This window comes from Ambystoma mexicanum, chromosome 5q (genome assembly GCF_040938575.1).
Source record: "Ambystoma mexicanum isolate Mex_15411 chromosome 5q, UKY_AmexF1_1, whole genome shotgun sequence".
In the NCBI taxonomy this organism is placed as follows: Eukaryota; Metazoa; Chordata; class Amphibia; order Caudata; family Ambystomatidae; genus Ambystoma; species Ambystoma mexicanum.
This window is the reverse complement of record NC_090933.1, coordinates 256,179,527-256,206,397: the sequence shown is the minus strand read 5'-3', so window position 1 is coordinate 256,206,397 and position 26,871 is coordinate 256,179,527.

Here is a 26,871-nt window from a genome sequence, read left to right as displayed (position 1 = left end):
CTTTCTTTTCCTGTGGTCAGAGACCTTCAGAAATTATCTCAAGTTCCAAGAAATTGACACGGGTTCTGCACCACTGTGTCTTTTGGAAAGAGAGTTTTGCTCCGGCAGCCCTCAACTGTGTGAGAACATAACGGATCTCCACTATGTGTTCCTCCACAGTTGAGCTTTTGACTAGAACATCATCTACATAAGCCAGGTTGCCCCTTTCGCTCAAGTCGGGCATGGCCTTATAGAGAAAGATGTTAAATTCATTGCCGGAATTGATGTATCCGAAGGGAATCCGGGTCCAAGTGTACTGCTGCCCCCGAAGATAAAGGCCAGCTTGTATTGGTCCTCCCTACCTACAGGTACAGCCCAGTACATATTGGTCAGGTCAGTGGTAGTGTATACCTTTGACCCCTGGATCTGGGCCAGCCCTTGGTCAATGTAGGGAAGAGGCCATCAGGAAGAATGGACCCGTTTGTTGAGCTCCCTTAGGTCAGCAAAGAGTCTCCACTGGCCGTTTGGTTTCAAATTCCCCAGCACTGGATTATTGAAGGTGCTGTGGACTGGACGAATTATCCCACAGGACTCAAGGTTCTTAATTATTTCAGTAAGAGACTCCATTGATGCGAGAGGCAAGCAATATTGCTTCACAAACACTGGAGTCGTGCCAGGGTCCGTGGGAATTGTTGTTGTGCGTATGTCGGTGCAACCACAGTCATATGAGTCCACCGCAAAGAGATCTTGAAAATCTAAGAAAACTTTCAATATTTGCTTTTGGTCCAGAGTCTCACAGGCATTAGCTAGGTTGACTCTCTCTTCAACCATCTGCCTGAAGTCCGGAAAGACTTCTGGTTTGGCTATCTCAGCAGCCTCCTCCAGCTGGCTGGAGAAGCCCCTGGACAAAGTACTGATTTGCAATGATGGCTTCAGTTGGGGAAGGCAGTCCTTGTGGACTTGAAAGATCACCTCATCCCTCCTGAAGTCACAGGTCACATCTTCCTTACCATAAGTGCAGGAGGAGTACACCAGGAAATTCCCCCCATGCCGGGTGAAGATCCTGTCTGGTGTTGTGTCATTGTTGCTATCACTGGCAAAACAGTCCTTGGGGATTGGTCCTAACAGTTTGTTACCTAAGTCTATGGAAAAATGTTGGTCATCAAACGCCATTCCAATAACGGTGCCTGCACCCAGAGTGATACTCTTTAGGTTGCTGTTATCCACATCTATTGAAATGGTGTTGGGTTCTATATTGACTAGTGGTGTTGGGTTTACCCCCAACCCTTGCTGTTGGAAATGAGCATTGAGATGAACATGGGCGTCAGGATTTTTCAGTTTCTGTCCTCTTTTAATTTTTACTTCCAGTGAGAATTGTTGGGTCCGTTCTGGGACTGTGACTTCCTCTCCAATCTGAATTTCAACTGCACATGGCAGCAGTTGAGCTGACCGAAATGCTTCCTCTGGATCATCAAAGTCCATGGGATTACCCACTAATTGGGACCAGACTTTAAGTTTATTAGGTCCAAACTAATGGCAAAGCGATTGAGAATCTTGCACGACCCAACAATTATGGACTATGCACTTGTTACCTAGGGAAATTTTGAGCATACACCTGCTAGGAAGGAGATGTTTGTAATTGGGTGTTTCCAGGTCCCTTTCCCATTTGTCTACTAATTTAAATGTGGGAATGGCTGGATCTCTTGGGAGTTTGTGGAACATGGCCTCACTGATGAAGCTCTTACCGTTGTTCATGCATACTCGGGCGAGAACAGAGTCCTTCCCTTCATTTAACTGAATAGGGATGAACAATTGCTCTCCAATTTTCTGAATATCAGCTAAGCCTTGAGCTGAATTCTCATCATTTTGGACCATAGGAGTAGGATTTTCTGATTGTGAATTTGTATAGAATTTTAGAGTGTTCCCTTCCAGTGTGGAAAGCCACCTTAGACTGCAAGGAAGGCGGATTTTCAGAAATAGAGAGGACTCCCCATCACCAGTTTGTTGTCCTACTGCAATTACTATCACGTCTGGGATTTGGTTGTTCTGGAAATGGTATTCAATTTGCTCAGGTTTTTGTTCAACCATGTGGCATGTGCCATTTAAACTAACATGGTTGACACTATGTTTCAATGTTATTGGTCGATGAGTCTAGGTCCACTTGTTTACACAATCTATGAGGGGAGACAATCTACGCAGAATGTCATTCCCTAGTAAACATGGTGTGCCCTGTGGAGTAACAACTATGACCGGGTGCTTCACCTTGTGTCGCCCAATTTTAATGTCTAAATCCGCAGTCCCCTCGACAGGAATTTCCTTCCCATCAAAGTTCTCAAGTTGTCCAGAAAGAGAGGTGAGAGGGATTTGGTATTTCTCCCCCTTCCTGAATTCAGATGATCAAAGGCCCTTTTTGACAGAAGGGTGGCTTTGCTTCCATTGTCCACCAGTGCCAAAAAATGTACATTGCCCCTGTATTTGCACCGGGGCATACAATCTTCCCTCCTTTTCCTCAATGGGGCAAAGATAATGCACATTTTTGGCCAATTGGTAGGTTAATTTCTTTGCTTTGGATTCTGACAGAGGGGTGATTTGGGCAGGATTTTGTTTGGGATCTTGGGAACCTGTAAGAAAAGGGTAGCAATTGGATATGGGGGAGGTTTTGGGCTCCCCTGGTTCTGATTCTGCCCGCCCCCCTTTTTGGAGGCAGTCAACAGAATTGGTTCGCACAAGGTGCTTTTCTTGCTGGTCATTCTGGGGTTTGATGATGGGCGGTTTTAACTCGGTCCCCACATCTACCCAGTCTTGGTCAGGATTTTTTGGAACCCATTTCTCTTTGGGAGGAGTTCCCCCATCCCTGAAGGAGAAGATTCTTTCCCAGAATCCTTTGAGGACCTCTCTCCTTCAAATTGGAAGATTTGCACCTCCTCCACAAAATGGGCTTTTTTAGGCTCTTTATTTCTCCTACCCACCCTCTGTTTCTGGGGTTGCAGACTTTTGGGGGCAGGAGATTCTGGTTCCAGTTCCTGGGTTTCCAGGGGCTTTTCACAAGTGGGGAAGGAAGCTTCCTCTAAGGCTTTACACCCCCCTTCCCCTTGGGCCTCCTCCCTGGGAACCGGTGAGTTGTCGGGGTCCTTTCCCTGCCATTGTTCTGGAGCACCAGACCCTTGATTTGAGGAGTTCTGAGTCACCATGTTTATTGGAGGGTTTTGCTGCACCCTCAACATGCAACCCAGATCCTGTGCCATGTTCTGGACCTGGCGCTCCAGTTGGGACACCCGCTCTGGCTGGTGTGGGGTCCTCTGGTCTACCCTTGGTTGATCATGGGAAGGCTAACTATCCCTTCTCCCGGAGTGGGCTGTCTGGGCTCAGGAAAGTGGGGAAAGAAAAAAGGGTTGTTTTGGGGGTTGGTGTTTGGCAGGTACCGGGGAAAGAAATTCAACCCAGCATTTGAAGGATTACTGCCCTCCTAGGGAAAGTGAGGAGGGAAGCTTCCTGGATTGGCAGCTGCCTGGTTGGATCCCCCCCCATTGGGCTGGAGGAGTCCACACTTAGCCCAGGATGGGTCTGTTGCCCTTGTAACAGGGGCTGATGTAGTCTGGGGATTTAGGGCTCCCATTTGTGGGGTTGCCTCCCTGACTCCATGTTTGGGATTGGCCTGAGGGCCTTCTGGGCTTTGGGTTGGTAGGATTCTGGGCAGGAATGTTTTTAGGCCCTCCCATCTCCAGATCTAAAGCAGCGGGGTGTTGGTTGGTTTTGGGCCTTTGTTAGTACTTTTACTTTCTAGTGGCTTCTGCACTTCATAGATGCGAGTTGCTTGTTCAATGACCCAGTCTAGTGATCTTTTATCATGAAAGTCTCTCACTATCTGGGTCATGATGTATTGAGGGAGGGCATGAAAGAAGGTATTGACAAATTCCCTACTGTCAGTGCGCACCCTCCTGGTGGTCTGCACAAATTCACATTTCAGTCCTTGGACAAATTCTTGTGGGGCCTGATCTTTCCTACATTGCAGGTTGTAGGCTGCCTTGCAGGCCTCTTGAGGGTTTCTATGAATTGAAAAATGCTTTAGGATGGCCGCCCTATAGGTGGACTATCTTGAATGGTTCTGATGCTCCAGCTCCAGCCCCGCAAAGAAGCTTGAGTATTCAGGTGAAAATGTCCACTTGACATAATGAATACAGCTTTGGCTGTCCTTCAGTTGAAAAGTCTCTATCATTTGCTAAAACAATTCAAGGTGCTCCCAAACTGAATGTTTGACATTTTTATGGTAGGGCGTGATGACGCACCTAATAGCCTTTATTTGCTTCAGGGGAACTTTCAGAAAAGCTCTCTTAACTTTGTTGGCCTTTTTAGTTCTGATCACCCTGGTACACATCCTCTGACTCAGAGGCACTGCTACCAGAGGTGGCTGTCTGCTCCTCTAGGCTCTCCCTGATTCTGTGAGCTTGGGAATGGCTGGCAGAATGTGGGGGCCTAGTCTCTTGAGACCTGTGGCACTCCGAAGAGTCTTCTGACTCTCCCTTGCTCCCAGGATTAACTGAGTACCCCCCCTCCCCACTGTCCTAGCTGGGAAGAGGTTTTTAAGATGCCCTTAGTGGGTCTTTTCTCATGGAATTCCTCACCAAATTTTACTGACTGATCGCTTCGTAAGTGATATTTCTGAGGATCCAGTTCTCTGATTCTCCCCTCACTGGAGTCTCCCTGATCAGAGAAGCTGGCCCTAGTATTTGGGAACCTGTACATAGATGCCTGCCCATCCATTTCTGGGAGGCACTGACCTATTAGTCCCATATTTCACATTTTGTTGAAGTCTACCATCCCCGTGGCCCTTGGTTCATATGAGCCAGTGGATATTGGGGTGGCAGAGTCCATGGAATTGAAGGGATTAAAGTCGCTGATGCCAGGGTTCCTGAGGTTATGCTCAGGGGTTTCTCTCTCCCATCTTACCTCATCTCTTTCAGCTCCTACTCCCTGATGAGATGCCAATATATGTCCTTTTTGCTCCTCTATTAAGGCCTTACTGGTCTCTATGAGTGGTTCTTGCATGGCTATCTGTCTATAGAGCCTGTCATTCTTTTCACAGCGAACCTCATTGTCTCTCTGTGCTTCCTGCCTGAATTGGCAGTATTGGGCCAATTTTTGCAGCAGGAGACTCACCTCCTGAGTTTGGTTCTTACTGGTCTGATTATTCTTTGCCAGAGCCTCCTCCACCCACCTGGTGTGCTCTAACAGCTTTTCATAATCCATTTTGATTTCACCAAATTCCTGAAGGGCCAGGTGATTTTCTTCTAATTTTGTTTTTAAATTACTGACTTCCTGGCCTAAGGCATCCCTAACCTGAGTTAGAGTGCCCCTCTGTGCAGACAGGTCATCCGTCTGTTTTTTTAATGCACCGGCTTTCTGGCACTCCTCATCAAACTCTGTTTGGGATTGTAGGTCTTTAACAATTAATTTATTATTTTCCTCCTTTTATTTGTCTATGCGGTCTTGTAGGATGACTAACTGTTCTGCACAGATGCTGTTAAAATTCAAATGCTGCTCCAGCTTTTGTTGGCTCGGTTGTAGAAAGTCCAATCTTTCCTGACACTCTTTTTGCAGTGTCTGTACCTGGGCCTCTTGCTCTGCATTCTTTTGCAGTAAGAGCGTCAGTTCTTGCAGTTTGGTGGCATACTGCCTAGCCTCTGTTTCAGCTTCTTGGCTACTCTGGAGCCTTTGTGCTGCAGAGTCCATATTAGTCTGGATTTTCTGCATTGCTTCCCCTTGCCTCTTTGTGAAGTCTAAATGGTCTGCATACCTTTCCTGTATGACTCCTATGTGGAGGTACAGGTAGGCCACTATTTTGGCAATTTTGCACTGCTCCGTTTTTATTTTAGGGGTCATGTACAACTCAATGAGTGCTTGTTGTAATGGCCCCTTGTCCTGCCAGATATTAAGATTGGTTTCAGTGACTTCTTTTTTTATTCCCTGCAGCCATGCCCGTTCGCCCTGTTCTACCCATTCACCCCTGACAAACAATTTGTGCAGTAGATGTTCCCTTGCAATGTTGATTTCCACTGGGGTCACCATTCCGGAAATATTAATTTCCTTCTGGCTTATCTCAGGGTTACTTTACTTTTGCAAACAGGCCCAACTACTTTTGGTATTTCTTTTGAAAGGTGCTTATACAGTGTAGCACAGTATGGTAACCCAAAAAGATGTATGTACCCTGTCATTCTGGAGGAGACCAGTTTTATGTGTGTGTAGATAACCTCCCCACCAGCCTACCACAGACTTGTGGGAGCAAAGGTTGATACAACCTAGAGATTTGCAACTTCCTCTATGCCCAGTACTTATCGACTGACAGTGAGACACAACACCTGTTTTGCAGTAAAAATCAAAATGATGTGTCCTGCTCTTATCTCCTGGATGTGGTGACCTCACAACAAATCATGATGTAATATCCTACCTGTGGCCTTTACATGATAGAGAGTTACTAAAACACAGCCCCCAAAAGGTACTAGAATCTTTCTTCAGCCAATCACATTGATTCACACTAATAAAACCATGCTGTTTCAACCTATGCCACGTCTAACCTTTGCTACAGCAGAGAAGAACCTTCTTTATACAGTCTTCCCCAGACTCAGCAGTACACAGGACAAGTGGAGGGACATTTAGCAAATTGAAATTGTGAGGCTTAGTGGCACCTTAGCTATAGAGATAACTTCTCTTCACCCCCTGTGCTTAGGGAATCTTACACCTGACACTAGACCACAAATGTCCATCGTGAGCTTTTTGCTGTTGCCTGAATATTGGGTGGCCTAGGAGTGTGAGATAGGTAAGATAGTGACTGGGTGTTGGAACATGTCAAAGGGTCAAGTTCAAAATCATTCAGTCCCCTTTTAGTCTATGTCTGCCTTTGCATCCTGTCCCAAGCATATGGTCATTCCCAAACATGCAAGGGCTTGTTGCTCATGCATACCTGTCACATCCAAATATGGATCTTAGAGAAGTGCTTTAGAAAAAATGTTGTGTTCTGTGAGGCCATTTATCACAGTCATGAAGGGTTGATACATGTCTATTTGAGCAGTCCAGATCGTTTCACTTCCTTGTGTGATATTTGCTTTGGGACTGGGATGCCAAATAACACATCACTTGGCATAGTTCCAGGCACCATATGAGAGCTTCAGTTCCCCATACTTATTCAACCCAATGTTTTCCCCCACTGCTGCTTCCCTCGCCATGCCTGCATGTTATGCCCACACTGTGAATATGGCCATGCTCCATCCTCTGTGCTTTCCCTCTCATCCCCTTCCCCACTTAATCATTCAGGAAGAGTTCAGGCAGCCATAATCACTTTAAGACTATCCCTGATCCTATCAAGGCCCTCAAAACATAGGATGTGTGTCTCCGTGTGTGTGTGTGCAGAATGTGTAAAACATGCTGGAGATTAAATGATGGAACATTTAAAATCCTCAAAGTGCTCACCTTTAACACAACTCACGGTGCTTGTGACAGGAAAATGAGTGGGGCACTAATTGCACCTGACAGAATATGCTTTACCTCAGACCCAAGAAGCATACTCACTATTGGGATCTCTCTGTAACCTGCTCTCAAAGTAAACAATTAGGGCACAGAACCAGGTGTGTGGCCTGAGTGAATGAGAGTCCTGAGAAATAATATGAAGGAGATGATGAGTTCCCTTCCCTTCCTTTCTCACTGCCAAACAAATGTTCAGGCCTGCATACATGTGGGAATGTGGGACACAGCTGGAGTACAATTGAGCCGGTGGGATTGTTCCCAAGGCCTCCTCCTGTAATTTTCATACTCGAGGCTGTACTGAGGTGGCATACTAAGAGTTTTGCAGCTTGCAGCTCTGGAGGGTAGTTGAGTTCCTGGCACATGTGGCTGCTGCAGGATGCCATGGATACATCCATTTGAGTCTGAGATTGATGCCATGAGCTACAGTGAGATCCTGTGAGGTATGTCTGTATGTTTACCTGCACTGGGAGTTCTCTTGTCCCGCACCTCTTTCCCTCCCCTTATTTTTTCCTTCCTCTATTTTTGTCCGTATACCCTTTGGGTACTAAGAGGAGCTATTAGATTCTTTTGAGGGGAAGTGGGGCTGAGAGCCCTACCAGCCCTACTACCCCATCTATGAGAGGAGTTGATTTTTAAACACTGCCAGGGGAAGTGATAATGTTCATCTACTGGTGGGGTGTGTCCCAAAAGTGTGAAATGTGCAAGGTATGCTGGGCCTAGCGCTCTCCCACACAGGGGGCCCCTATGCAAGTCGGGATTGAGGCATTGAGTTATGTCTGTGAATAATCCTATGGATCCCTCTCTGAAACCCTGCCTAAAGTCTCCTCCCAGGTGGCCAGGGATTGACAGACACTTCCTGATCCTGACCTTGGGCGTGGTGTACTGCAGAAGGATCATCTGGGAGGGGACAAGGCCGAGGGTGATGAGGAGATCCCGTGGGATAAAACAAGGTATTTGTTCTTTGAAAGGGAAAACCTTTCAAGGTTACCAAAACAGGTAATGGCTTATTGTCATTATAATGTCTGTGACCCACATATAAGATCTGGGGTTCGGGGCATGAGTATCATAAAATCTGAGCAAGCCTTACCAACAGAAAGACCCTCAGGATTAACACCCTCAGAATAAACACCCTCCTTACTCACAAAGGTATAAGGTAGAAACATCTAACAAGATTGCCTTAAGTCAACTGTCTTCCTCTGAAACTACACATTGTAATGATTTATCCTTAAGTAACTCTAAGGGAATTAAATCTACCCTTAAAATTCAGAAGTTATTTAAAAGAACTAACTGTGGTTAGGAATGCCAAATTCCATAATCCCATAAGTACTGGGATGAGGAATGGGGCTGAAGAGGTATGCTGTAGCAGCAGTCAGGCAATTAAGCCTAACAGCCCACAACTGCAGGAACTTGACAAGCATAAATGGCCCCCTTGGGTGTAGGCAATAAGTAGGAGCTGTAACTGTTACTAGAATGTGTGCTGGAGTAGCATAAGCAGAGAGAAGAAGGCACACATCTGGCAAACCAAGCTGAAGTGGGGGAACAAGAGCGACGCCAGAATGTGGATACAGTAGACTTCACCAGCTTGTTCTGAGAGGGTCCTGTTTACCCAAACTATCAAGTGCAGAGACTGCACAGCCGAAGGCGTACAGGAAAGCTGCCTTTCCCCATGTGAGCCTAGTTGCTGTGGTTGCCAGGCAGAGAACTTGTTAGAGACCAAGGCGAGGAGCTGTTTTCAAGCTGTGGGTCTCAGGAGCGAGATGGGCTCCTTAAACGATTGGCGGGACCATAGACACCTTCAGAAAGGAAGAGAATGGGTCATTGTGAATTTAGAAGCTTTTGAAGTAGTGTCAGAAGTTGATGAAGTTGTGTAACCCGCAGTACAAGGACTACAGAAGCCGGTGCGTGAAACCTGGCATTCTGATTCTTACATAAGCACTTATGGCAACAGTATCCAGTCTCCTATTCATTTTGTATAGTCAGAATCAAGCTGAAGCTTTCAGTTCAACCAGTAATAAGGGAATATTGGAAAAGTAGCACTTGCATGCATTGGTTAAATCCCATTAACTTACATGAAGATCAAACGCTGCTAAAGTCCATTGTTAAACCCTTAAAAGACTGTAAACCTTATGGAGAAGTAGTTGCATGTCGTCATTAAGAAGAGTACATTTTGCGAAGGCCATTGATGAACATTTAATGTTGCTAAGAAAATTCTCAAATCTTTAACTTGTCAAAACTACATAAAGGAGTAGTCAGGTGTGCCTAATTGTGATTTCCAAAGGAAGATTGAACTATATCCTTTATTTCACAAAGACCATTTTCAAACCTTTAACTTGTCAAAACTACATAAAGGAGTGGTCGCATTTGCCTCATTGAAGAGAAGAGCAAGAATTACCCAAGCTAAAAGTCTCCCAATACTTAGATTGAAAGCAGCCTCTCTCACAGCCAAAAGCAATCTATTACTGTCAACCCAATAATAGTTCAACCTTTCTTGAGATACAAGTGTGCAAGCATTACCTGAAGCCAAGGGTTAGCACCAAGGCATTTGAGTAATTACTTCGATTTACAGTTGGCAAAGAAGTGAAGGCAAAGTTGGGGAAGGGAAACTTGCTGCTTGTAAAGGTTATCTGAAGTTGACACAACCTATGTTGCCATCGACTGTGGAGGAGATAGAGAAGTGGGTCATAAATGCAAACCTGGGTTGTTATTGTGGCCGACACACAAGAAAGGCAAACAGGCTGCCCCTTTTAAAGAGAGAGATTCAGAGGAAGAGTGCCTTGCCTCGTTGAAGTACTTTAAAATGAATCTTATCACACATTAATCAAGCTGTGCTAGTAGTCCAAAGCACTAAAGATGTGGTGGTATATCTAGATTGTCAGTAGATGCAACTGTTCAGTATCCCAAACAAAGTAGAGTACTATGAGGCAACTGGGACGTCATTTGGGGGTCGCCAGGTGTTGCAGTTGTGACCCCTCAGGTCTCCCTTGCTACCCCTGTGGTCTCCCTTAGTACCCCTAGAAAAAAGAAAATTGTTTTACTTTTTATGTGTAACTTTTTTTTTTTTTTAAATATAAGCTCCTGGGCTGTGGCCGGTTTCATGTGGCTCTTTATTTTTGGAGTGGCTGACTTTCTTGTGCAGGCCTCTTAAAAAAAATGGGGTTCCACAGGTGTATCTCTTTGAGCAGTGACGCTAAACAAGAAAGAATAGGAATAACACATAATTTGTCTTTCTGGAATTCTATCAAATGATTGCTAGACTCATAAAGGTTTATTTCCAGGCACTTCAGGTGGTGAGTCACTGATTTAGCCTGTTCTTAAGTACCTCAACTCAGCCTTTCACCCTTCTGAGGTCGATAAATAAGTACCAACACAGGTTGGCTGATATTGTATGTACATTTGATCTATGTAAAGCACTTAAGCATAAGTGCTGTACAATAAAATATCATTATCATTTGGCCTTGGACGCTTGCATTCCCATTAATTTGGTAATATGGTCCTATAAACACTGATATTAATGATACATATGGTGATCCATTCTTGTAGAAAATGTATATAACATTATAGTGATATCGCAACCATATTTTTTGTAGCATACTTAAGGACAATATGTGATGTCCCTTCCTGTTTTGTCACGCGTGAAATGTTGTGTTCCATCACTTCCCATGATGTCATTCGAGATAGGGGGGGTAAAATGGCATCACTTCCTGTGATGTCATCAGACAGCAAAGGACATGTGATGTCTCTTCCGCTACCCCTGGCATTTTGGTGAAATGACGTCCCTGTGAGGCAAAGGAGACTGTCCTCACGGTAACCAAAAGTAGAAGTGAATTTGTTGAAGCAGAAGTAGTAGCACTGTGAAGTCACCCTGACAAGTATACCTATTGTGAATACCTAATCATGTAACAAATGACATTCTACTGTCAGCCAAGAACTGAATCCACCCAGGTTATTGAAAGGTTATCCAGAAACGTTGAATGTTTATGTTGTTTGAATTGCCATATATTTTCTTTGTGTATTCATTTTTTAGTGTGAGGGCAGACATCGTGTGTTTGTTTCCTTGAATCATAGCCTGCAGTAGTGTCAGCTCTTATTGGGTTTTGAGCAAAAAAATCATGTTTTGGATCCTTGAGTTTTCCTATAGGTGTTGATATGTTCTTACTTTTTTCAGAAGCGATTTTTCAAGCAAATTATGGATTCATGGGTGTCCTCCTCACTTGTTTTGTTCTTCACTCTTGTTTGGGAGACCACTTCTGTTGCATATCAAATAAGAGGAGACAAATCTGAAATGTATTGTTTTAGCTTAGAACTAACATTCATATATTATAAGGTGGCAACAGCCGCCCTATAGTTAATGCTAGTCTGACTCCCATATGAACCCCTTAAAATTCTATTGTTAATAACATTTGATTCGAGTAACACATTCCACCGAAAATCCGAAAGTGATTAAGGACTCGCAAGCCTGCACAGACTGCAAAGTTTTGTTAAAAAATAAAAAAATTAACAAGAAGACAAACATTTTTTTTCCTCCAAAAGTGCGGCCTACTTCCCATGTATTTTCCCATGGACAAACAAGCTCACTTTTTGCCAAAGCGCACAGCCCAAACCGCTGGACGGGTTTGGACTAGGTCCAAAACAACTTGGGCACGAAACAATGACTCTCCATCCATGCGTGGTTCACAGTTATTGCGTGCGGTAGCCTTTTAAATATTTGACGAAGATGGGGTACCCCTTCTCAAAAATAGATAGTTATATCTTGGGGATTTACCCAAAAACGGATGTTTTCAGAAATTAAATAGCTGCCTTCTTGTTTTTCTCTCGATCTGAGAGATAGTCGCAGCTATAGATGAGGATATGGGAAAATGAAACACTGGAAAGAAAACGATTTGCAGGTCAAAAAACAGGCCTGAGGGAGAGAGGGGTGGCTAGAGGGCACCCAGTGAAATTTGGGAGTTTGAGGGCGTCTAGGGACTGAGTTTGCAGCACAAAGCTTTCTGTAGCCGCAAATAGCCAACATCTCTAAGCAAACTGCATCACAGAAACAGTGTTTGAGGGTGAAAGGGAGAAGGCAGGGGAGGTGAAGAGGCCATCTGGGGAGTGGGGCGAACTAGCACAGATCAGGGAGGCGTTTGTTGGGGGCCAGGCAGGTAGCAAAGCATTTTTTGGTGCAGTTTTCCAATATTCATGGCTATAAATGACTAGTTCAGTACCCGTGGTTACAGGGTTTATTTTCATAAACCTATTTTTATAGCTATAGTGACGTCAGGGGTCAAAAGTCACTGGTCATGGACAGTGACATGATTGCCATCCAGGTCTCCCAGCCATGCAGTCACCAGAACAGACCCTGCTTAGCTTCAAAGTTAGGAAGGGGCCAGCCTCCTTAGGCCATGTTGTCCTATAAATGAACCAATCTTAAAAGACCACTTAGAGAAAAGGGCCGGCCCTTTCCTTGGTTTGAAGCTAAGCAGGGCCAGTCCTGGTTACTGTATGGATGGTCGACTGAATAGGCATCCAAATATTATATTTTTTTAAACTGTGGTACTGTCAGTCCTTGAAAATTTTGCAATGAGAGAGCATGTTTTGCATTATGCTGAATTGTATGCTGGTGTTTGTAGTCTCTCAGTCAATAAAAAAGAATAGATATTTTACTGCAACAGTGAGTTTCCCATCCCAGCAGTAACTGGGGTGAACCCTGCTTATGTTCAAAGTGAGGAAAGGGGCAGCCCCCTAAGGCCATGTTGCCTAATAAATGAGCCCACCTTAAAAGACCACTTAGAGAAACATGGCCTAAGGGGGCTGGATCATTTCCCTCTTTGAAACTAAGAAGGTTACTGCATGGATGGGAGAAAGTCCACAGCCCCGAATGCCTTGTGTTTTCTTAGTTTTAAATATCGAATAACACATGGCATCTGCATTATTTCTTTTCTTTTTAAACCATGATACTGTCAGTCCTTGAATGTTTTGCACTCAGCAATCAATTGTTTGCCCTTTGCAGAATTGCATTGTGGTATTTCTAGTCTCAGAGTCTTGATGGGGGGAAATATGCTAGATTTGTACACTTTTTGCCTAACGTAGTTCGATAAGGATTTATATATTTGAGTGACACTATGGTATGTGTACTTTTCAAGTTAGCTTTATAAAACAGAGTATTGAGGGGGAATGATGAGAAGGCAAGTAAGTCATGAGTATTTTCCCACGATGTGGCAAGAGAGTTTGCAATCCTGGACACTGGTGCAGTTATTTCCATCTGATTGTGGCTGCTTTTCAGGGCACTAGTAAAGGACACATGTTGGTGGATAGCGTAACTTTGTTTCAGGGGGCGGGTACAACCCCTTGGTTTTTTTTGAGGTTGGCAAGCTTGCTCAAGCATTCAGATACCAGGATTTTACTTAGGATGTCATGTTCCCAGTGCAGCCTCTTACCCACAAGACCCCAAGCACTTGTTTGGTATTGGGATTTTGTCATCCATGGAATATTTCACTACAGAATGTTGTGTTTAAAAGGTGAGCACCTTTATACTTTGTCTGCATATTTATTGGAACAATTTCTCTCTCAGGTTATTTTTCTGGCGTTCATTACTTTATTTTAAGTCCAATGTTATTTGGTCTTGTGCACTTCCTTCTAAGGAGACAGTCAATTGAAGTACATTTGTATATTTCACTTTAAAATATATGGTCACTTACTGTGCATATATTCATGGGTGTCAGCTTTTGATTTTTGCTATGGGGGCAAAAGAACCTATACATATGTTATTCTTGCAGGTGGGCATTTTTCTTCTCTTTTAAGCACTACTTAAATGCAGTTAGATGGGGTTTTGTGATGTATCAGAACAATCATCAAGGGACCGGCCATTAAACAAGGGGTTTGTAGCACGGTGCTTAACCAAAGTGTGTCATCCTCTGCAAAATATTTAATCGCACAGGGCATTAACTTAAAACATTGGGAGTTCACAAAGCCTGCAATATTTTATACATAATAAAAAAAGAAAAGATATTTTACAGCTACAATGACATTGAGGGTGAAAAATCACTTGTGACCCGGGTCTCCCATCCATGCAGTAACCAGGATGGACCCTCTCTGCTTCAAAGCAAGGAAAAGGCCAGCCCTCAGGCCATGGTACCTAATAAGTGAAGCAAAGTTACAAGACCTCTTAGAGCAAGAGTGCACAACATACGAACCAGGGGCCACATGCAGTACTTCACATCATGATTTATGGCCCTCCAGGCCAGAGGAGTTTAAGAATAAGGTGCTGTCATTATCTAGTAATTTCTTCTATAAATGTTAGAGAGCAAACACAGCATCACAGAAATAGCATATGCAGACAACTTCATTCTCGATTATTTGTTACATCTAGAACAAAATTACCAAACCAATTGAAACAAAAACACTGCAGCCATTGCATAATTTGCATCATGAAAAGGCAATCAGGCTTTGAGTTTTAGACAAAAGGAGAATGGCAAGTGGGATTCAACTTGATATATAAATTGACAATTTCTTATGTTGTAGTGGCTTTTTAAAATGTTTTAAAGTATTATTCCTCAAATGATTGTGTTTCATTTTTGGTATTGTAGTTCTGATTGTAGTTCTGATTACAGCATTACACAAATTTTGCATGGAACATGGTATTCGATAAGTGAAACGACAATATATTTTTTTTAAAGCCTCCCAAAATAAAACAAAATCACATTTTGGCTTAGAGTACACCTCAGGCATGGGGATTATTTTGCTAGCATCCTTTTCTGATAACTGGAGGCCTTAAGTAGTTTCCTCTAAAAATTAGTTTATATTTTCATTATGTTCTTATGAAATATCACAGGATTCTCTCAGAAAATAAAGAAATAGAACAATATATTTAAAATCACATTTCAGAATGCCCTTTTCTCTCTCTTCTTGTTGACATTTTTTGGGGTGTAAGAAAACCTGCAGCATCCCCTTACATAGTTCTGCCCACCACAGAGGATTATACATTATTTCTGGCCCTCCAACAAAGTTAGTTATGCATGCCTGACTTAGAGCAACATGGCCTGAGGGGGCCAGCCCCTTCTTCACTTTGAAGCTAAGAAGGGTTGGTCCCGGTTACTGCATGGATGGGTGACAATCCCTACTCTGATGCTGTGTGTTTTATTTGTTTTAAATATCTCATAACACACTAAGAAAACACATAGCATCCATCCACTTTTATTTTTTAAACCGTGCTTCTGTAAGTCCTTGAAAGTATTGCACTGAGAGCCAATTTTGGGCTTTTGCTATATTGCATTCTGGTATTTGTAGTGTGCCAGTCAAGAGGGGGGTTGGGGGGGATAATGGCACAATTGTACACTTTTTGCCTAACATAGTTCAATAGGATTTATATATTTGAGTGACACTAGGGGGGTGTTATGATTTTAAGTTATCTTTATAAAGCAGAGCATTGTTGAAAGCCAGACATGGGGGTCAGGAGGGGAAATGATGAGAGGGCAAGTAAGGCATGAGTATATGCCCACAATGTGGCAAGAGAGTTTGTACTCCTGGACAATGGTGCAGTTATTCTCCCCTGATTGTGGCTGCTTTTCAAGGCACAAGTAAAGGACCCATGTGGGTGAAGAGCGTAACTTTTTTTTAGAAGGCGGACCCAACACATGGGTTTTTTTGAGGTTAGCAAGCTTACTCAAGTATGTGGCTACCCAGATTTTCCTCCGGTTGTCATGTTCTTAGTGCAGACACTTACCCACAAGACCACAAGCACTTGTTTTGTATTCAGATTTTGTTTACACGGGAATATTTCACGACAGATTGCTGGGTTTAAAAGATGAGCACCTTTTATACTTTGCCAGCATTATTATTGGAACATTTTCTCTCTCAAGTTATGTTTCTGGTGTACATTACTTTTTTTTAAAGTCCAATGCTATTTTGTCTTGCACACTTTCTTCTAAGGGGAAGGTCAACTGGACATCCTTTGTATATTTCACTTGAAGGTATATGTTCACTTACTGTGCATATATTCATGCGTGTCAGCTTTTGATTTGCGCTATTGGTGCAGAAAGTACCTGGGCATATGTTATTCTTGCAGCCGGTCATTTTTTTCCCATTTCTGTGATGCTTAAATGTGGATAGTTGCGGTTGTGCAATGTATCACAACAGTCACCAAAAGACTGGCCATAAAACAAGGTGAAGCACGCTGCTTAACCAAAGTGTGCGGTCCATGGCAAATCATTTAATCTCACTGTGTATTGCCTAAAAACATTGTGAGTTCTCAAAGCCTGCAATCTTTTATACATAATACTACTGTCAAAACAGGGCGAAATCAGTCTGTGATTGATGAACGTTTTTGAGAGATGGGTTGCAAGTGTTTCAAAATACAGAGTGGCTGTGCCCACCGGCCATGGCCAGAGGCCATGCTAGTGGTCTGTCAGCATTCTAATAATCTATGGAATAACAAAAGCCTTTGAATAAAATGCAAGTTGCAGGGAAGTTAAGCCAAGCAATACATTGTAAAATAAATCTCGAAATTCAAGGAAAAAACTTTAGTTGCATGGACGTTAACGGGAAAACTTAATGCAACAAAACCCCTCAAATTCAGCTAAAGCCACCTTAACCTCATGGCCCCTGTTGCACAGCCTATCACCACAATGATGACATCACAGATCACATCACTGATGACATCACTCATTACATTGCAACAGTAACTGGCATTAAGCACGGCCTTCAGCCATGGTCATAAGCATGGCCAAATATATTTTAACACATTAATGAGTTATGATCATGGCCTTTAGTCATGGACACTGTATATTTTAAAACACTAACAGGCCACCAACCATAGACTTTGGCCTTCACCAGTGGATACAACTTTCAGTTGTCCCCACTGTATATTATTTAGTAGCCATGGGCTTTATCACAATACTGGCCGAGGCCATGATCTTTGACTGTGCCCACTATATATTCAAATATATAAATGGGCCTCACTAGCCATAGCCTGAGCAGTCTGTACATCTTTTGGCGATGTCCACTGTATATTTTAAAATATTAACATATCATAAGCGATGGACTTCGGACGTGCCCACTGTGTATTATACAACACTAACCAGCCCCTATCTATGGCCTTCGGCCATACCCACTGTATATTATATATTCTAACCAGCCACTAGCCATGGTCTTCAACACAATACTAGCCAGTGGCATGGCCTTTGGTCACGCCGACTGTATATTCTAACATGTTAATTGGTACTAGCTATGGCCTTTAGCTATGGCCACTGACTACAGCTTTTACCGTTGCACACTGTATATTTTAAAACAGTGACGGGTCACTAGGCATGGCTTTTAACCATGCACATTAGTATTTTTCAACATCGGCCACTATCTTTGGTGTTTGCTGATGGCCAGTGACCACAGCCTTCATCATGGCCAAGTCCATGGCCTAAATTGTTATTAAGAAAATATTTTTTTTTATGAGCAAACATATTAATCATCTTATGTCTAATGCCATTATTGATGCAATCTACTATACACAATGTAATTAGTGTTGCCACCAGTGATGTCATCAGTGATGTAATTTTTGATGTTATTAGTGTTCTGCTACAACATGTAATTTGTGATGTCATCAGTGATGTGATCTGTGATGCCATCATTGTGTTCATAGGCTGTGCAAAATGGGGCACAACGTTAAGGTGGCTTTAGCGGAATTTCAGGGGGTTTGTTGCGTTAAGTTCGCACCTTAATGTCCATGCAACTAAAGTTACGTTTTATCCTTGAATATATATGTATATATTGATGAGAATGCAGCACTTCAAAAATGTATTTGCTTTACTATCTATTGATGGCAATAACCACATCTGAACAATGGTGGTGTATGATAGTTCCAAACCAAAGAGGTGATGGCTTGGCAGGTAAAGAACGATGTTCTGGTGGGTTGCTGAAAGCAATGCATGAGGTTAGGATTAATTCTAAACCTTCCAGCCATCACCTCTTTTTTTTTAGCTTTGGTGTAGGATAGCTAACATAAGTTTGAAAAGCCTGAACGTGAACATGAAGTGTCACTTATCTGGTAGATACGACACCTTGTGACAAAAAGGGTTGTGAGTTTTTTTTAGAGAAAGTAAGCAAGAGGGTATTCTGGATGGGCCTGCATATTGGACATTAGCTTACCTCCCTGGTTTCATGCAAGTAAGAAACACTCTTTAAATGCAAAGACATATTTATGTTTCAACAGTATGTATCTAAGCAGTGCTTTCAAGTATTTTTCTTTTTGCAGCTTACTTTTAGGCCAGTCCTATCTGTCAGGTTTATAGTTTACATTTGCGAGATGAACAGTTGCAACCTGTTCAAAATCTGCCCCTAAAAATCCTAGGTCCTGAAAATTTACTGAAGTAAAGCATGTTTTAGTGGCATACAGTTTGAAGTACATTTTGTGGCATTCTCTGATTCATCGGAATATACACAACAATCCTTATTGTTGGCACAAGTATGTTAATGCTGCAATGCAGAAATAGTAGAGGACTAACAGAACATTAACATATTCTATCTATTTTCAGCTGCGCTCACACACACACACACAGACACACAAACACAAACAAATGCTTGTACTGTTGGGCCTGCAACAAAATGGATGGAGTCCAAAGCGTGCTGTGCAGCCTGCCCTCAGTTGCAAATTAGCCACGCCTAAGGGGTCGCAGAGATTGGACAGGCGTTGCAAAACAAAATGAAAGGGGTCGCCATAGCAACCCCTGGTGACCTCTAGAATGACGTCCCTGGGAGGGGCACGTGCCCACTAAGTTTGATTTTTAGTTTTCTGTACAGATCCCTTTTGGCTCTACAACATGATTAAAGCACAATAGTGAGAGACCGGCAGGGTTTAAGAACTTCGGCCCGTCTGTCTCCTATTAATGTGCTACTAGCACTAGTTACGCTGACGGGTGAGGAGTGCACTTCTGTCAGTCAGCGCTCTCTGCATTGGGTGGGCCATCCAGTCATGTCTCATGGTTGCGTTGTATGTGTGCGTGCATGCAAGTGAAGTTGACTGTGTGCACATGTGTGAATGTCTCTATGTGTACATGTGTGTATGTTTGTTTTTATGTTTGTGTGCATTTATGTTTGATGGCACCTTAAAGACAGACTATGGCCCTCATTGCAACACTGGCGCTAAACCATGGCGCTATTAGCACCATGGTTGGTGCCGGTGTTGTAACGGGTCTGCCATGGTTCAATGGGGAATTACCACCCCATTCCAAGGTTGGCGGGGCGGTAATTCCCCATTGAACCATGGCCCTTCCCATTCCCATTTTCGCCCCATAGGGCTCTATGGGAATGGGGAAGGTGCTAAGTACGGTACCGCAAATTGCGGTACCGTACTTAGCACCAAGGTCCCTTTGCGGGTCCCTACTTTAACGGCTGGTGTAGACCAGGCGTTAAGGTCGGGTCCCGCAAAGGGACCTCGTAGTAAGGCGCTAATGGGTTAACGGCACCACAAACTTTTACGGCGCCGTTAACCCATTAGCGCCAGGGTCGTAATGAGGCCCTATGAGTACTTCCTGCTCTCCATAGGTATATTCAAGCAATAACCAAAGGAGAACACACACACCCTCGTCCACTTATACCCTAGTCCCAAAATGACCTTGGACAGTCAGGCTTAAAGACCAGAAAGATGGGAGGAACTGCAAGCACTATTTAAATGAGTGTAGGTTTTGGTCTGTTGCCCAACTGGAAGCAAAGCCCTGACCGGACTGCCCGAAAGTTCTCGAGGACTGTTAGGAGCTTTATGGGGATGGTAATAACAGTGTAGGAGGTTGGTTTCCTCTGGGCCTGAGACTGCACTCTTCTGGGAATGAATATGAAAAATCCAGTCTTGACTACCACCCATAAACTGTGCTGCAGTTGGCTCATTTGTTAATAGAGGGCAGAAATCTGATCTAAGGTTCAGAAGGATTGACAAATCTGCTTTTGAACGTCTACATTGGGTGTTGTATCTAGGTGCTGTTCACATGATTATTGAAATATTTGGGGAAGGCGGAGTGCTACATGTCACCTCGCTGCTGCTTTACAGCCATAAATAAAGCAACATGATAGTGCAAATACTACATAACAGACCATTAGATAATATGGCATGACATAACATGATGCACAAAATGTGCTCATATAACAAAATCAGTTATGTTAAAAAATAGAAGGTGGGTTTAGAAAATAATCACATATATCGAAAGAAACTCCAATAATAACAAAACATGGCCTTCATAGCACAATTGAAATTTGGAAGGAACGATTAAAATAAAACATGTTCTTTGAAAGAATTTGGAGTCCAACAAGGGTTATGTGTGTGTGTGTTAACACCTCCATCAAGGCACGCAAGTTGTACATTAAAAGTAAATAGGGGTTCTCACTCTTTTTCAAATGTATGAATGCAAGCCAGTGTGAATGCATTCAAACTTGTCAAACACAAATTAATTTTCTCCAAAGTAGGCCCCCAGACACCCGCTCTTTGCCAGCATAAGTATACATGGGGAATTGAGCAGTACCTAAGCAGTTACATCTTTCACAAACCCTTTCAAAATCCAGGTGGGATTCCATTCAAACCTCTGGAGTCGCGCATTTATTTGTACCAACACGAATCCCCAGAATAGCCATTCTTCCAGCAGCATAGATAATTGCATTTTAGTTCATTAATTCACCATATTTCCAAACAGCTCTTCCCTTTAAGTGATTGGTGCAATTCCCTGTATCTGCCTACACAGAGTAAGCTTTGGAACTGTACACCTGGGATAGGTGCTGAAGATCAGTGTTGAACGCATAGAGGCAGAAACAATGTCCAAACTCTCAGTAACTCCTAAAGGAGCCTTCGAGAAACAGTTGTTTGTTTGGGTTCTTTGGACCAGGTTAGGTATAGGCATTGTTTTTATTTTGCATTGGTAAAGAAGGATTTGAGAACTCTTAGTTGATCAATGCTCGGAACATTAACGTTATTAACATTGTCTAGGGTTGGAGCTTTTCTGTTGGAGGCATCGTTTGCAACATAGTTTTGTAGATTAGAATGTAAGAGTAAGTACTTTAATGATTAGGGATTGAACTTGATAATTTAAAACATTATTCCGTGGAATTCCGGGGGTTGCCCCCAATTACATTTACGAATCCTTAACCCTGTTTTAGTGGCACACCCTTAATGTTTCTAGAATAAGCCTTAGTACCACTAGGCATTTGATCCAAGCATTTCTCACTAAAAACTGAGTCTAAATACCTATTGGTTACCACTTTCAACCTATGTGTCAAGTGTGTCATTATTTGGCCTACCACAGTACACTCAATCACCCAGTATAAATCCACATATATATCAAAATATCCAAAGGATCCACAGCGACCAGTATAGTCAGGCCCTCTTGTCACATTTCGCTGTTACTATACTACACCCAGGCCCACTGGACATTCAGTACCGAACGTCCTTAGCCTATGGTTACTTAACCACACTACAGGGTAAACTAACCAATAGAGCCTGCTTGATGTAAAGCTGAGGGTTGACTTTACACTCTCACTGAGGTTGACAAGATCCACGAGACTACTTACACTTTTTACTATCCTCTTTATCTATACTTGAAGTATTCAATGTAAACTATATACAAGCATCACTGGCTTAGTTGGGTGTCCTGACTAAAAAAACATCTACAAATGCACTTATATCCCAAAGTATCCACACTACTGGATCAATTGCCATTCAACACCATCTACAAATGTATATCTAAACCTACTCTCTTCACAAACAGGGTGAAGTGTCTTCTGGGTCTTCACTTCCTTTCACGGATGATTCCCAGTCAGACTGACCTACTTACACGGCAGCAACCAGACCCACTACCAGTCACTGGTCTATCATAAGACCCACTTGAACAACGACGACATAAAATAGATTTTTAAACCAACATGTCTGCGTACCTGTGCATCAATAAGTAGACAAAGATAAGTACACAGACTCAAACACCAACTCTAAATCCATGTATATACACCATACTATCCACAATAGCAAGTGTAACAGGGCCAGTGCCTGCTATGAGGCCAAGCCTGCTGAAAATGTTACCCTGTTATTTAACTACTGCTCAAAAACCACTGTCCATTCCGTACAGTATGAACATTGGCACTGGTTTCATTACCTACAAAGGCAGGTTACAGTGACCACAGGGCTTATCCGTTATATCTATACATGTAGAAAATTATCCAGTATATTAAACCTGTATGCCAATGTCTCCACACTACCAGACCCACCTGCTTTTCAATACAATCTCTAAGTGCATTCAAATACCAAAACATCCTCAACGCAAGGGAAAAGTGGTAAATGGTCCTGGGCACCATTAACCTCTTTACAGGACTACAATCAGATCCCCCACCAGTCAATGCAGTAAAAGGAGAGCCACTAGAACACAACCTACAAAAACACACACCTGATTTCTTTTTCTGAACCGAAACATGTCCGCAGACCTCGACACATTTGCGGTTAGCATATTAAAAATATGCCATGTTTCAGCCACTTTGAAGACATATTCTATTCCATTCTGACCCCTCACATTCTCCAAGTTTGTTTTATGTATCAGACCAATGCAATATTCTCTTTCACGGTCCCGAAGTGTTTGCCCGTGAATGGAATGAAGAAACAGAGGTAATATTTAGGCATTTTGAAATTGTATACCACCCTATTATGACCAGCCCTTGCCTTCTCTAAGATGATTTTGTGTTTAAAAATAATGCAATGGTCTCTTTTGAAAATATGTCCAGTGCTCTGTATAGGATACTCCCTTATTGTCATGAACAAACAGACATCCATTTCAAAACTGATGTTTCTTCAATGAGCAATCAGCTCCTACTGTGTTGTGTGTGGACACAATAGACCTATCTGATTCGGACATAAATTTCACCGGACATGAACACCTGGAAGTATGTCCACGGACCCAACAAATATCGCTATCTGTTCCTACTATTTGCCAATTTGTAAACAAACCCCTGGATGGATTAACACCAAATTTGTGAAATAACACAGGTTTGGCAAAAATCTTTCCAGCAGTTCATGCTGCAGGAAATACAGACCATTTTCTCTAATGTCATTTGGGTGTTTGAAACTTTTATTTGGCATTTACTTTGAAGCAGATGTCGGATGTATTTCACTGTGCATGGGTGACCACAGTGTGCCACAGATGGGGAGGGTTTGTGGTGATATGTACCATTTTACAGAAAGCACATTTGCATTTTTTGGCAGCCGTTGCCGTGGGTTGATTGCATTTCTCTTGGGCCAAGTGGGTGAACCGGGTTACTTGGCCAGCTTGTCTAGCAAGATTCTGGAGAATTTGCAAGGCCTAACTCCTCTTACTTCAGCAGTACATAAAACTGGTCTATTGTTGCTCATTTTATGTCTTGGGTACAAATAACTTCTGGTGACATTAAAAATATTAGTATAACATTGCTAATCAAATGGGTTTGTTTGCTAATCAAGGACATTTTAATTAGCAAACTCTGCTAATCAATGTGCAAATGTTAATGCATGCCTTGGGTAACCAATTATCACCTTTCATTGCAATGCTTTTCATCATCTAACAAACGTCTTGGTAAATTGGTTTTGTTTGTGGTGGCATTGTTTGCTGGAACACTGCTCTGTTGCCTACGTATTGCTTGTGTCAGCATCCCATTTGATGTTATCCCCTCCAGCCCACTCCCCACGCATTGGTCACTGCAAGCCCATGACAGATCTCATAGTCCACTGGTCACAGGTGGCGGGCCTCTAGCCACCAACACCAGAGTTCGCCTGCCTAGTGTCACTCAGTTTCCTCATTTACAACCCTCCCCAAGTTGTGGGACAGTGGTGTATTTAACATGAGCATTGGACCTAGCACTGAAAATCATGTATGTCAATATTTAAAGTTGGATTTACTTTGGACTTAGGAGATGAACTGGCTCTAGTGGAATATCAGTGCACATTTTGTGAAGTAGGTCAACATGGCCCCTCATCTGCTTCCCCACTCTGTTCACTTCTATAAAAACAAATACAACAATTGTGGAAATCCAAAGGTTTTCATGTATGTCTAACCCCATAACTCTCGCTTGATATACATTGACTTCTACTTTGTCATTTATATTTAGTGGATTTGTCTTCAGCCTATCACCTCCCATGCAAAATTGTTGAACAAAAAAGACATTTCTCACAACGGATCACTGAAATATTTCCCACATGGAGAAAAAGAATGTGGTCCCTGAGCAAGCAAACATAATTGGCTTTGAGGAGTTTAAGGCGCTTTCTCGATTATTATTGTAAAATGGGATGCAGATTCTGCATTTGAAGTTCATGGAGTGCATTTTCAAGATCCACATCACTGGCCTTTACAGAACAATTACCTGTGACTGGATTAGCAAGAAAGCCATCGGACTTAGGGAATAAGAGTATGCAACCAAATTTTCCATTTTTGCTTGCTATTAAGCGATTATGATCATTAGGTAGTTATCAGGTAGGGGATTTGTTATAAATGGATCTTGAAGGCATGTCCTCAGTCAATCAACTTCTCCACATGGAAATTTCCACATTACAACCATCAAAAAAAATACGGCTCCAACCTCCATTCCTTCTTCCCTCGCGTTAACATCTCACCCCGTCTACCTGCCCCCAGAGATGAGTTTTTCCAAATGCCACTCACACACATAGTTTCCCATTCTCAATCCACGCCCAATTCTCACACAGCCTAAGCAAACTCCCTAACCACACCAAACCAGTACATCCCATCACTGACATACATCCCAAATCGAGTGCATGCCCTTCCATACATACTGCCAGATGAATATGCCCACAAACCAACCCACTGACCACAGGCATAGAGGAGTAGAAGAAATAAGTGGGTCAAAGAGAGGATGATATCATAGGATATGATATTTATAACGTGCTTAATACTCAGAGGTTTCTAAGCGCGGACCAGAGGATCGAACTTGTGTTGCTCTGTGTCTTTTACTTTACTTTATTCAATTTGTAACGCACAGCCATGAACCCTGAGGCGTGAGGGCGTGAAACATGACAAAGACACATACATAATAATGTGAGCACGAAGCAAAAGGGGAAGAAGATCACTACATCAGGATGTGAAGGGCCCGGTCAGCGTAGCTAAGCGAGAAAATGAGTGATTAGTAGAAAATATGGGTCTTGAGGGTCTTCTTGAAGGAGGTGATCGAAGATTGCTGACGGAGCATGGGGGGAAGAGAGTTCCAGAGTTTGGGTGTTGCAGTATAGAAGGCCCCGTTCTCCACCTTCTTAATTTGCAGTGTGGAAGAGATAGCAGGTTCTGGTTACTAGAACTAAGGATCCTTGTGTTAGTTTTGTCTTGGAGTTGATCTTGCAGGAATTTGGGCATTAAGCCAAGTCTGCATTTAAGAAGAATCGTTAGAATTCTGAATTTAACACGGGCTTAGATCTGCAACCAGTGCAAGGAACGTCGGGCAGGTGAGACGTGGTCACGCTGCGCCAGACCTGTGACGACCCGGACGGCCCTGTTCTGGGCTACTTGAAGTCTGTAGAGGTCAGCTTTTCAAAAGCCAACCAGGAGACTGCCACAATAACCGATCTTTGCCCCAACTATGGCTCTTGCAATGGTCTCAGCATTTGCCTTCGAGATATAAGGTCTTAAGTCGGTACAAAGTTTTACATAGTAGGTGGAGGCAGAGATGGCGCTACTAACGTGGGCTCTCAAGTTGAGGGACTGATCCAAAATTACACCTAATATGTTTCGTTTAGGTTGGGGAGAAATGTCCACTAGCCCTAGCCTAAATGATTTAAAGATGGGGTCCAATTTGGCAAGGTAACTGGTGTTGCCCACAGTCATAAGTTCGGTTTTGCTTTTGTTTAACATGAGATTGTTGGCCATCATCCAGTTTTCGATTAGGGAGAAGATTCTGTTTAGTTCTTGTTCATCCTGGGAGTGTACTCCGGAGAGTTGAACTAGGACCTGGGTGCCATCTTCTTCCTCAAGCATCTTAAAGAAGGGAGCTGTATAGATGTTATAAAGGCAGGGGGAGGTACTAGCACCCTGAGGAACCCCGAAGAGAACCGGAATTGGGACCCTTCAGATTCCCTGATGCAGACTCTGCTCTGTCTGTTAGCCAAGAAGGAATTGATCCATGATGCTGCAGAGGTGGGAAAAATTGGCCACCTCTGGCATTCTGGCTACCAAAACAGGATGATCAACCAAGGCGAATGCCGCAGATAAATCCAGAGACACAAGAACAGTTGCTAGGCCTTTATCCATATTTGCCAGGATGTGTGACTTGAGATCCAAAAGGGAGGTCTATGTACCATAGCCCTGCCTAAAGCCTGACTGATAGATGTTTAGAATGGGATGTTGGTTCAAATGGGAGGCTATTTGTGAATAAGCTACTCCATCGAGTATTTTCAGAAGGAATTGCATG